General features: G+C 47.7%; 1 pseudogene; it reads left to right on the forward strand.

Annotated features, from left to right (window-relative positions):
• The window catches only part of LOC116372940 (WD repeat-containing protein 19-like), a 26,320-nt pseudogene that overhangs the window by 8,323 nt on the left and 5,497 nt on the right, over positions 1-12,500 (forward strand).

Below are 12,500 nucleotides of genomic sequence, written 5' to 3' on the forward strand. Positions count from 1 at the left end.
ATGTCTGTGTGTGTGTCTGTGTGTTTGTGTGTGTTTATGTCTATCTGTGTGTGTGTGTGTGTGTGGTGTGTATTTATGTCTGTGTGTGTGTGTGTGTGTCTGTGTGTTTGTGTGTGTTTATGTCTATCTGTGTGTGTGTGTTTCAGGTTCTTCCTGCGTCTAAGTGACTACGGCTCAGCCATCCAGTTCCTGGTGTTGTCCCACTGTAACGACGAGGCCTTCCAGCTGGCACAGCAACACGGGCAGATGGACAGCTACGCTGACATCATCAGTCAGTCTCTGGGAGGGGGGGGGTCTGGGGGCTGGGAGGGGGGGTGTGTCTGTGGGCTGGGAGGAGGGGGGGTGTCTGGGGGCTGAGAGGAGGGGGGGGGGGGTGGGGGTGTCTGGGGGCTGAGAGGAGGAGGGGTGTCTGGGGGCTGAGAGGAGGGGGGGTGTCTGGGGGCTGAGAGGAGGGGGGGTGTCTGTGGGCTGAGAGGAGGGGGGGTGTCTGTGGGCTGGGAGGAGGGGGGGTGTCTGGGGGCTGAGAGGAGGAGGGGTGTCTGGGGGCTGAGAGGAGGAGGGGTGTCTGGGGGCTGAGAGGAGGAGGGGGGTCTGGGGGCTGAGAGGAGGAGGGGGTGGGGGGGTCTGGGGGCTCAGAGGGGGGGGGGGGGTCTGGGAGCTGAGAGGAGGAGGGGTGTCTGGGGGCTGAGAGGGTGGGGGGGTCTGGGGGCTGAGAGGAGGGGGGGGTGTCTGGGAGCTGAGAGGAGGGGGGGTGTCTGGGAGCTGAGAGGAGGGGGGGTGTCTGTGGGCTGAGAGGAGGGGGGGTGTCCTGTGGGCTGAGAGGAGGGGGGGGTTTCTGGGGGCTGAGAGGAGGGGGGTAGGGGTGTCTGGGGGCTGAGAGGAGGAGGGGTGTCTGGGGGCTGAGAGGAGGGGGGGTGGGGGGGTCTGGGGGCTGAGAGGAGGGGGGGGTGTCTGGGAGCTGAGAGGAGGGGGGTTGTCTGGGAGCTGAGAGGAGGGGGGGTGTCTGTGGGCTGAGAGGAGGGGGGGTGTCTGTGGGCTGAGAGGAGGGGGGGGGTTTCTGGGGGCTGAGAGGAGGGGGGGGTAGGGGTGTCTGGGGACTGAGAGGAGGAGGGGTGTCTGGGGGCTGAGAGGAGGGGGGGTGGGGGGTCTGGGGGCTGAGAGGAGGGGGGGTGTCAGGGAGCTAAGAGGAGGGGGGGTGTCTGGGGGCTGAGAGGAGGGGGGGGTGTCTGTGGGCTGAGAGGAGGGGGGGTGTCTGGGGGCTGAGAGGAGGAGGGGTGTCTGGGGGCTGAGAGGAGGAGGGGTGTCTGGGGGCTGAGAGGAGGAGGGGTGTCTGGGGGCTGAGAGGAGGGGGGGGTGTCTGGGAGCTGAGAGGAGGGGGGGTGTCTGGGGGCTGAGAGGAGGGGGGGGTGTCTGTGGGCTGAGAGGAGGGGGGGTGTCTGGGGGCTGAGAGGAGGGGGGGGTAGGGGTGTCTGGGGGCTGAGAGGAGGAGGGGTGTCTGGGGGCTGAGAGGAGGGGGGGTGTCTGGGGGCTGAGAGGAGGGGGGGTGTCTGGGGGCTGGGAGGAGGGGGGGTGTCTGGGGGCTGAGAGGAGGGGGGGTGTCTGGGGGCTGGGAGGAGGGGGGGTGGGGGCTGAGAGGAGGGGGGGTGTCTGGGAACTGAGAGGAGGGGGGGTGTCTGGGGGCTGAGAGGAGGAGGGGTGTCTGGGGGCTGAGAGGAGGAGGGGTGTCTGGGGGCTGAGAGGAGGGGGGGGTGTCTGGGAGCTGAGAGGAGGGGGGGTGTCTGGGGGCTGAGAGGAGGGGGGTGTCTGTGGGCTTGAGAGGAGGGGGGGTGTCTGGGGGCTGAGAGGAGGGGGGGGGGTAGGGTGTCTGGGGGCTGAGAGGAGGAGGGTTGTCTGGGGGCTGAGAGGAGGGGGGGTGTCTGGGGGCTGAGAGGAGGGGGGGTGTCTGGGGGCTGGGAGGAGGGGGGGTGTCTGGGGGCTGAGAGGAGGGGGGGGGTGTCTGGGGGCTGGGAGGAGGGGGGGTGGGGGCTGAGAGGAGGGGGGGGTGTCTGGGAACTGAGAGGAGGGGGGGGTGTCTGGGGGCTGAGAGGAGGGGGAGTGTCTGGGGCTGAGAGGAGGGGGGGGTGTCTGTGGGCTGGGAGGAGGGGGGGTGTCTGGTGGGCTGATAGGAGGGGGGGTGTCTGTGGGCTGGGAGGAAGGGGGTGGGTGTGTCTGGGGGCTGAGAGGAGGGGGGGGTGTCTGGGGGCTGAGAGGGGAGGGTGGGGTGTCTGTGGGCCGAGAGGATGGGGGGAGTCTGTGGGCTGAGAGGGGGGGGGGGAGTCTGTGGGCTGAGAGGAGGGGGGGGGGGGGGGGGGTGGGAGGAGGGAGTCTATCAGATGTACCCTGTTAGTGTTGATGCATTCATAATCAGTGGAAAGTAGTGAATATTTCGTGTGTGTGTGTTGTGTTGTGTGTGTGTGTGTGTGTGTGTGTGTGTACAGGCTCTGAGGCCACCCAGGAGGACTACCAGAGTATGGCTCTCTACTTTCCAGGGGGGAGAACAAACACCTGCAGGCTGGGAGGTTCTTCCACAAGTGTGGCCAGTACAGCAAAGTACTGTCTATCTATCTATCTATCTATCTATCTATCTATCTATCTATCTATCTATCTATCTGTACAGCAAAGTACTGTCTATCTATCTATCTATCCATTCATCCACCCCCCATTAATAAATTGGCCCATTCACTCACCCCCCCCTCTCTCTCTCTCTGTCTCTGTCTGTCTCTCTCTCTCTCTCTCTCGCTCTCGCTCGCTCGCTCTTGCTCTCTCTCAGGCCCTGAAGCACTTCCTGAAATGTCCCAACACTGATGACAACCTGGCCATCGAGATGGCTATAGAGACGGTGACAGGAGTGTGTGTGTGTGTGTGTGTGTGTGTGTGTGTGTGTTTATCTGTTTCTAGGGGGGGTTAAGGTTAGAATTAGGGTTAGGAGCTAAGGTTATTTTTAGGTTTAGGGTTAAGAGTATGGGTTAGGAACTAGGGTTAGGGTAAAGGTTAGAATTATGGTTAGGAGCTAAGGTTAGTTTTAGGTTTAGGGTTAGGAACTAGGGTTAAGGTTTAGAATTAGGGTTAGGAGCTAAGGTTAGGTTTAGGGTTAAGAGTATGGGTTAGGAACTAGGGTTTAGGGTTAAGAGTATAGGTTAGGGTTAGGAACTAGGGGTTAAGAGTATGGGTTAGGAACTAGCGTTAAGAGTATGGGTTAGGGTTAGGAACTAGGGGTTAAGAGTATGGGTTAGGAACTAGGGTTAAGAGTATGGGTTAGGAACTAGGGTTAAGAGTATGGGTTAGGAACTAGGGTTGAGAGTATAGGTTAGGAACTAGGGTTAAGAGTATGGGTTAGGAACTAGGGTTGAGAGTATAGGTTAGGAACTAGGGTTAAGAGTTATAGGTTAGGAACTAGGGTTAAGAGTATGGGTTAGGAACTAGGGTTAAGAGTATGGGTTAGGAACTAGGGTTGAGAGTATAGGTTAGGAACTAGGGTTGAGAGTATGGGTTAGGAACTAGGGTTAGAGTATGGGTTAGGAACTAGGGTTGAGAGTATAGGTTAGGAACTAGGGTTAAGAGTATAGGTTAGGAACTAGGGTTGAGAGTATGGGTTAGGAACTAGGGGTTAGGGTTAAGAGTATAGGTTAGGAACTAGGGTTAAGAGTATGGGTTAGGAAACTAGGTTTAGGGTTAAGAGTATAGGTTAGGAACTAGGGTTAGGGTTAAGAGTATGGGTTAGGAACTAGGGTTAAGAGTATGGGTTAGGAACTAGGGGTTAGGGTTAAGAGTATGGGTTAGGAACTAGGGGTTAAGAGTATAGGTTAGGAACTAGGGTTGAGAGTATGGGTTAGGAACTAGGGGTTAGGGTTAAGAGTATAGGTTAGGAACTAGGGTTAAGAGTATGGGTTAGGAACTAGGGTTGAGAGTATGGGTTAGGAACTAGGGGTTAAGAGTATAGGTTAGGAACTAGGGTTAAGAGTATGGGTTAGGAACTAGGGTTTAGGGTTAAGAGTATAGGTTAGGAACTAGGGTTAGGGTTAGGAACTAGGGTTAAGAGTATGGGTTAGGAACTAGCGTTAAGAGCATGGGTTTAGGAACTAGGGTTAAGAGTATAGGTTAGGAACTAGGGTTGAGAGTATAGGTTAGGAACTAGGGTTATGGTTAGGAGCTAAGGTTAGTTTTAGGTTTAGGGTTAGGAACTAGGGTTAAGGTTAGAATTAGGGTTAGGAGCTAAGGTTAGGTTTAGGGTTAAGAGTATGGGTTAGGAACTAGGGTTTAGGGTTAAGAGTATAGGTTAGGGTTAGGAACTAGGGGTTAAGAGTATGGGTTAGGAACTAGCGTTAAGAGTATGGGTTAGGGTTAGGAACTAGGGGTTAAGAGTATGGGTTAGGAACTAGGGTTAAGAGTATGGGTTAGGAACTAGGGTTAGGGTTAGGAACTAGGTTTAGGGTTAAGAGTATAGGTTAGGAACTAGCGTTAAGAGTATGGGTTAGGAACTAGGGTTAAGAGTATGGGTTAGGAACTAGCGTTAAGAGTATAGGTTAGGAACTAGGGTTAAGAGTATGGGTTAGGAACTAGGGTTAAGAGTATGGGTTAGGAACTAGGGTTTAGGGTTAAGAGTATAGGTTAGGGTTAGGAACTAGGGGTTAAGAGTATGGGTTAGGAACTAGCGTTAAGAGTATGGGGTTAGGGTTAGGAACTAGGGGTTAAGAGTATGGGTTAGGAACTAGGGTTAAGAGTATGGGTTAGGAACTAGGGTTAGGGTTAGGAACTAGGTTTAGGGTTAAGAGTATAGGTTAGGAACTAGCGTTAAGAGTATGGGTTAGGAACTAGGGTTAAGAGTATGGGTTAGGACCTAGGTTAAGAGTATGGGTTAGGAACTAGGGTTAGGAGTATGGGTTAGGAACTAGGGTTTTAGGGTTAAGAGTATAGGTTAGGAACTAGGGTTAAGAGTATGGGTTAGGAACTAGGGTTTAGGGTTAAGAGTATAGGTTAGGAACTAGGGTTTAGGGTTAGGAGTATGGGTTAGGAACTAGGGTTAGGAGTATGGGTTAGGAACTAGGGGTTAGGGAAAATAATATTTTGAATAGTTGGTTATACAAGACTGTGTGTTTAGGGTAAGTGTGTCCCCACAAGGTTAGTTATACAAGACTGTGTGTTTAGGGTAAGTGTGTCCCCACAAGGTTAGTTATACAAGACTGTGTGTTTAGGGTAAGTGTGTCCCCACAAGGTTAGTTATACAAGACTGTGTGTTTAGGGTAAGTGTGTCCCCACAAGGTTAGTTATACAAGACTGTGTGTTTAGGGTAAGTGTGTCCCCACAAGGTTAGTTATACAAGACTGTGTGTTTAGGGTAAGTGTGTCCCCACAAGGTTAGTTATACAAGACTGGGTGTGTGTGTGTGTTTTCCAGGTGGGCCAAGCCAAGGATGAGTCTTTGACCAATCAGCTGATTGATTACCTGATGGGGGAAAGTGACGGCATGCCCAAGGTAATCAATATTATACTAACTCATCAATATCTGTCTGTCTGTCTTTAATTGATTGGAATAGTCGCTTGGCTTTTGTCTGTCTGTCTGTCTGTCTGTGTCTGTCTGTCCGTCCGTCAGAGAGATATTTATTTTACACTATAAGCATTGTGTGGGCTCTCTGTCCCCACCCCTCCACCTGCCACCCAATCCGTGCGTTTGCTCTCTCTGACGTGCCGTCTGATTGGCTGCCATCTGACAGGGAGCCTATCACTGAGTAGTGGTGTTGTCTTCCCCATTCCTCCCAGGATGCCAAGTACCTGTTCCGTCTCTACATGGGCCTGCTGCAGTACAGAGAGGCAGCATGTACTGCCATCATCATCGCTAGAGAGGAGCAGTCTGCAGGTACACACTCACATATATATACAGAGGAGCAGTCTGCAGGTACACACTCACATATATATACAGAGGAGCAGTCTGCAGGTACACACTCACATATATATATACAGAGGAGCAGTCTGCAGGTACACACTCACATATATATACAGAGGAGCAGTCTGCAGGTACACTCACACATATATACAGAGGAGCAGTCTGCAGGTACACACTCACATATATATACAGAGGAGCAGTCTGCAGGTACACACTCACATATATATACAGAGGAGCAGTCTGCAGGTACACACTCACATATATATACAGAGGAGCAGTCTGCAGGTACACACTCACATATATATACAGAGGAGCAGTCTGCAGGTACACACTCACATATATATACAGAGGAGCAGTCTGCAGGTACACACTCACATATATATACAGAGGAGCAGTCTGCAGGTACACACTCACATATATATACAGAGGAGCAGTCTGCAGGTACACACTCACATATATATACAGAGGAGCAGTCTGCAGGTACACACTCACATATATATACAGAGGAGCAGTCTGCAGGTACACACTCACATATATATACAGAGGAGCAGTCTGCAGGTACACACTCACATATATATACAGAGGAGCAGTCTGCAGGTACACACTCACACATATATACAGAGGAGCAGTCTGCAGGTACACACTCACATATATATACAGAGGAGCAGTCTGCAGGTACACACTCACTATATATACATATATACAGAGGAGCAGTCTGCAGGTACACACTCACATATATATACAGAGGAGCAGTCTGCAGGTACACACTCACATATATATACAGAGGAGCAGTCTGCAGGTACACACTCACATATATATACAGAGGAGCAGTCTGCAGGTACACACTCACATATATATACAGAGGAGCAGTCTGCAGGTACACACTCACATATATATACAGAGGAGCAGTCTGCAGGTACACACTCACATATATATACAGAGGAGCAGTCTGCAGGTACACACTCACATATATATACAGAGGAGCAGTCTGCAGGTACACTCACACATATATACAGAGGAGCAGTCTGCAGGTACACACTCACATATATATACAGAGGAGCAGTCTGCAGGTACACACTCACATATATAGGTACCAGAGGGGAGCAGTCCTGCAGGTTAACACCACTCACAGTATATATACCAGAGGAGCAGTCTGCAGGTACACACTCACATATATATACAGAGGAGCAGTCTGCAGGTACACACTCACATATATATACATATATATACAGAGGAGCAGTCTGCAGGTAACAACACTCACACATATATACAGAGGAGCAGTCTGCAGGTACACACTCACACATATATACAGAGGGAGCAGTCTGCAGGTACACATCACATATATATACAGAGGAGCAGTCTGCAGGTACACACTCACATATATATACAGAGGAGCAGTCTGCAGGTACACACTCACATATATATACAGAGGAGCAGTCTGCAGGTACACACTCACATATATATACATATATATACAGAGGAGCAGTCTGCAGGTACACACTCACATATATATACAGGAGCATCTGCAGGTACACACTCACACATATATACAGAGGAGCAGTCTGCAGGTACACACTCACATATATTATACAGAGGAGCAGTCTGCAGGTACACACTCACATATATATACAGAGGAGCAGTCTGCAGGTACACACTCACACATATATACAGAGGAGCAGTCTGCAGGTACACACTCACATATATACATATATATACAGAGGAGCAGTCTGCAGGTACACACTCACATATATACATATATATACAGAGGAGCAGTCTGCAGGTACACACTCACATATACACATATATATACAGAGGAGCAGTCTGCAGGTACACACTCACATATATATACAGAGGAGCAGTCTGCAGGTACACACTCACACATATATACAGAGGAGCAGTCTGCAGGTACACACTCACATATATATACAGAGGAGCAGTCTGCAGGTACACACTCACATATATATACAGAGGAGCAGTCTGCAGGTACACACTCACACATATATACAGAGGAGCAGTCTGCAGGTACACACTCACATATATATACAGAGGAGCAGTCTGCAGGTACACACTCACACACACATATATATACAGAGGAGCAGTCTGCAGGTACACACTCACATATATATACAGAGGAGCAGTCTGCAGGTACACACTCACATATATATACAGAGGAGCAGTCTGCAGGTACACACTCACATATATATACAGAGGAGCAGTCTGCAGGGTACACACTCACATATATATACAGAGGAGCAGTCTGCAGGTACACACTCACATATATATACAGAGGAGCAGTCTGCAGGTACACACTCACATATATATACAGAGGAGCAGTCTGCAGGTACACACTCACACACACATATATATACAGAGGAGCAGTCTGCAGGTACACACTCACATATATATACAGAGGAGCAGTCTGCAGGTACACACTCACATATATATACAGAGGAGCAGTCTGCAGGTACACACTCACACATATATACAGAGGAGCAGTCTGCAGGTACACACTCACATATATATACAGAGGAGCAGTCTGCAGGTACACACTCACATATATATACCAGAGGAGCAGTCTGCAGGTACAACACTCACATATATATATATATATATATATACACAAGTGTGTGTGTGTGTATATATTATAAATATATACAGTGGGGCAAAAAAGTATTTAGTCAGCCACCAATTGTGCAAGTTCTCCTTCTTAAAAAGATGAGAGAGGCCTGTAGGTACCATAGGTACACTTCAACTATGACAGACAAAATGAGAAGAAAAAAAATCTAGAAAATCACATTGTAGGATTTTTAATGAATTTATTTGCAAATTATGGTGGAAAACAAGGGGACAAAAATTACAGGCCTCTCTCATCTTTTTAAGTGGGAGAACTTGCACAATTAGTGGCTGACTAAATACTTTTTTGCCCCACTGTATATATTTATAATATATACACACACACACACTTGTGTGTATATATATTTATTTATGTATAGTATGTATATGTATGTGTATATATACAAACTCATATACAGTATCAGTCAAAAGTTTGGACACCTTCTCATTCAAGGGTTTTTCTTTATTGTTACTATTTTCTAGAATTGTAGAATATTAGTGAAGACATCAAAACTATGAAATAACACATATGGAGTCATATTGTAACCAAAAAAGTGTTAAACAAATCAAAATAGATTTTATATTTGAGATTCTTCAAAGTAGCCACCCTTTGCCTTGCTGACAGTTTTGCACACTCTTGACATTCTCTCAACCAGCTTCACATGGAATGCTTTTCCAACAGTCTTGAAGGAGTTCCCATATGCTGAGCACTTGTTGGCTACTTTTCCTTCACTCTGTGGTCCAACTCATCCCAAACCATCTCAATTGGGTTGAGGTCGGGTGATTGTGGAGGCCAGGTCATCTGACACTTGATCACTCTCCTTCTTGGTCAAATAGGCCTTACACAGCCTGGAGGTGTGTTGGGTCATTGTCCTGTTGAAAAAAACAAATTATTGCCCCACTAAGCGCAAACCAGATGGGATGGCATATCGCTGCAGAATAATAGTGAAGACATCAAAACTATGAAATAGCACATATGGAGTCATGAAGTAACCAAAAAAGTGTTAAACATATTTTATATATATTTTATTTTAGATTCTTCAAAGTAGCTACCCTTTGCCTTGATGGCAGCTTTGCACACTCATCCCTGTTCTCTCAACCAGCTTCATGAGGTAGTCACCTGGAATCCATTTCAATTACTCAAGTGTGCCTTGTTAAAAGTTAATTTTTGGAATTTGTAACTACCTCATGAAGCTGGTTGAGAGAATGCCAAGAGGTATGCAAAGCTGTCATGTAGGCGGGTGGCTATTTTAAAGAATCTCAAATATTATTTATTTATTTATTTGTTTTAACACTTTTTTGGTTACTACATGATTCCATATGTGTTATTTCATAGTTGTTATGTCTTCACTATTATTCTACAATGTGGGAAATAGTAAAAATAAATAAATAACCCTTGAATGAGTAGGTGTCCAAACTTCTGATTGGTACTGTATATACACACAGTCATAAATATACACACAGTCATATGTATACACACACTCATATACACACAGTCATGTACACACCTTAAAGGGCGTGTTTGTGTGCATGTGTGTTCCAGGGAACTACCGTACCGCCCATGACGTGCTGTTCAGTATGTACACTGAGCTGCAGACACAGAAGATCAGAATCCCTGCTGAGATGAACACCAACCTCATGATCCTCCACTCATACATCCTGGTTAAGGTAGAACAACACTACCCAGCATCCTCCACTGCTCTACCACTACACTACCCAATATCCTCTACTGCTATACCACTACACTACCCAGCATCCTCTACTGCTATACCACAGCACTACCCAATATCCTCTACTGCTATACCACTACACTACCCAGCGTCCTCTACTGCTATACCACAGCACTACCCAATATCCTCTACTGCTATACCACAGCACCACCCAGCATCCTCTACTGCTATCTTAGGCTTGTGTGCTGCTGCTCGGCCATGGAAACCCATTTCATGAATCTCCCGATAAACAGTTATTGTGTTGACCTTGCTTCCAGAGGCAGTTTGGAACTCTGTAGTGAGTGTTGCTTCCAGAGGCAGTTTGGAACTCTGTAGTGAGTGTTGCTTCCAGAGGCAGTTTGGAACTCTGTAGTGAGTGTTGCTTCCAGAGGCAGTTTAGAACTCTGTAGTGAGTGTTGCTTCCAGTGGCAGTTTGGAACTCTGTAGTGAGTGTTGCTTCCAGGGGAAGTTTGGAACTCTGTAGTGAGGGGTTGCTTCCAGAGGCAGTTTGGAACTCTGTAGTGAGGGGTTGCTTCCAGAGGCAGTTTGGAACTCTGTAGTGAGGGGTTGCTTCCAGAGGCAGTTTGGAACTCTAGTGAGGGGTTGCTTCCAGAGGCAGTTTGGAACTCTGTAGTGAGGGGTTGCTTCCAGAGGCAGTTTGGAACTCTGTAGTGAGGGGTTGCTTCCAGAGGCAGTTTGGAACTCTGTAGTGAGTGTTGCTTCCAGAGGCAGTTTGGAACTCTGTAGTGAGTGTTGCTTCCAGGGGAAGTTTGGAACTCTGTAGTGAGGGGTTGCTTCCAGAGGCAGTTTGGAACTCTGTAGTGAGGGGTTGCAACTGAGGACAGACGATTTTTACACGCTTCAGCACTCGGCGGTCCCGTTCTGTGAGCTTGTGTGGCCTACCACTTCGCGGCTGAGCCGTTGTTGCTCCTAGACACTTCCACTTCACAATAACAGCACTTACCTTTGACCTGGGGCAGCTCTAGCAGGGCAGACATTTGACAAACTGACTTGTTGGAAAGGTGGCATCCTATGACGATGCCACGTTGAAAGTCACTGAGCTCTTCAGTACGGGCCATTCTACTGCCAATGTTTGTCTATGGAGATTGCACGGCTCTGTGATCAATCGTATACATGGGTGTGGCTAAACTACCCAGCATCCTCCACTCATACATCCTGGTTAAGGTAGAACTACACTACCCAGCATCCTCCACTCATACACCCTGGTTAAGGTAGAACTACACTACCCAGCATACTCTACTGCTATCCCCCTACCCAGAATCCTCTACTGCTATACCACAACAATACCCAGCATACTCTACTGCTATCCCACTACCCAGCATCCTCTACTCCTATACCACCACCCAGCATCCTCCACTAGGATAGAACTACACTCCTGGGGGCCAGTTGATGATACCTGATGCTGTGATTATGGATTGATTAATGTATTGGTTGGTGTATTGATTGGTTGATTGAATAATGTATTGGTTGATGTATTGGTTGGTGTATTGATTAATGTATTGGTTGATGTATTGGTGTATTGATGTATTGACTGCTTGATTGATTAATTTATTGGTTGATGTATTGATTGGTTGATGTATGGATTGGTTGATGTATTGACTGGTTGATTGATTAATGTATTGATTGGTTGATGTATTGACTGGTTGATTAATGTATTGGTTGGTGTATTGGTTGGTTGGTGTATTGGTTGGTTGATGTATTGGTTGGTTGGTTGATGTATTGGTTGGTTGGTGTATTGGTTGGTTGGTGTATTGATTGGTTGATGTATTGGTTGGTTGGTTGATGTATTGGTTGGTGTATTGGTTGGTTGGTGTATTGGTTGGTTGGTGTATTGATTGGTTGATGTATTGGTTGGTTGGTTGATGTATTGGTTGGTTGGTGTATTGGTTGGTTGGTGTATTGGTTGGTGTATTGATGTGTTGGTTGGTTGGTGTATTGATGTATTGGTTGGTGTATTGATTGATGTATTGGTTGGTTGATGTATTGGTTGGTGTATTGATTGATGTATTGGTTGGTTGATGTATTGGTTGGTTGATGTATTGGTTGGTGTATTGATTGATGTATTGGTTGGTTGATGTATTGGTTGGTTGATGTATTGATTGATGTATTGGTTGGTTGATGTATTGGTTGGTTGGTGTATTGATATATATGTTGGTTGATGTATTGGTTGGTTGATGTATTGATGTGTTGGTTGGTTGATGTATTGGTTGGTTGGTGTATTGGTTGGTTGAGGTATTGA

This window comes from Oncorhynchus kisutch, unplaced genomic scaffold, assembly GCF_002021735.2.
Source record: "Oncorhynchus kisutch isolate 150728-3 unplaced genomic scaffold, Okis_V2 scaffold3972, whole genome shotgun sequence".
In the NCBI taxonomy this organism is placed as follows: domain Eukaryota; kingdom Metazoa; phylum Chordata; class Actinopteri; order Salmoniformes; family Salmonidae; genus Oncorhynchus; species Oncorhynchus kisutch.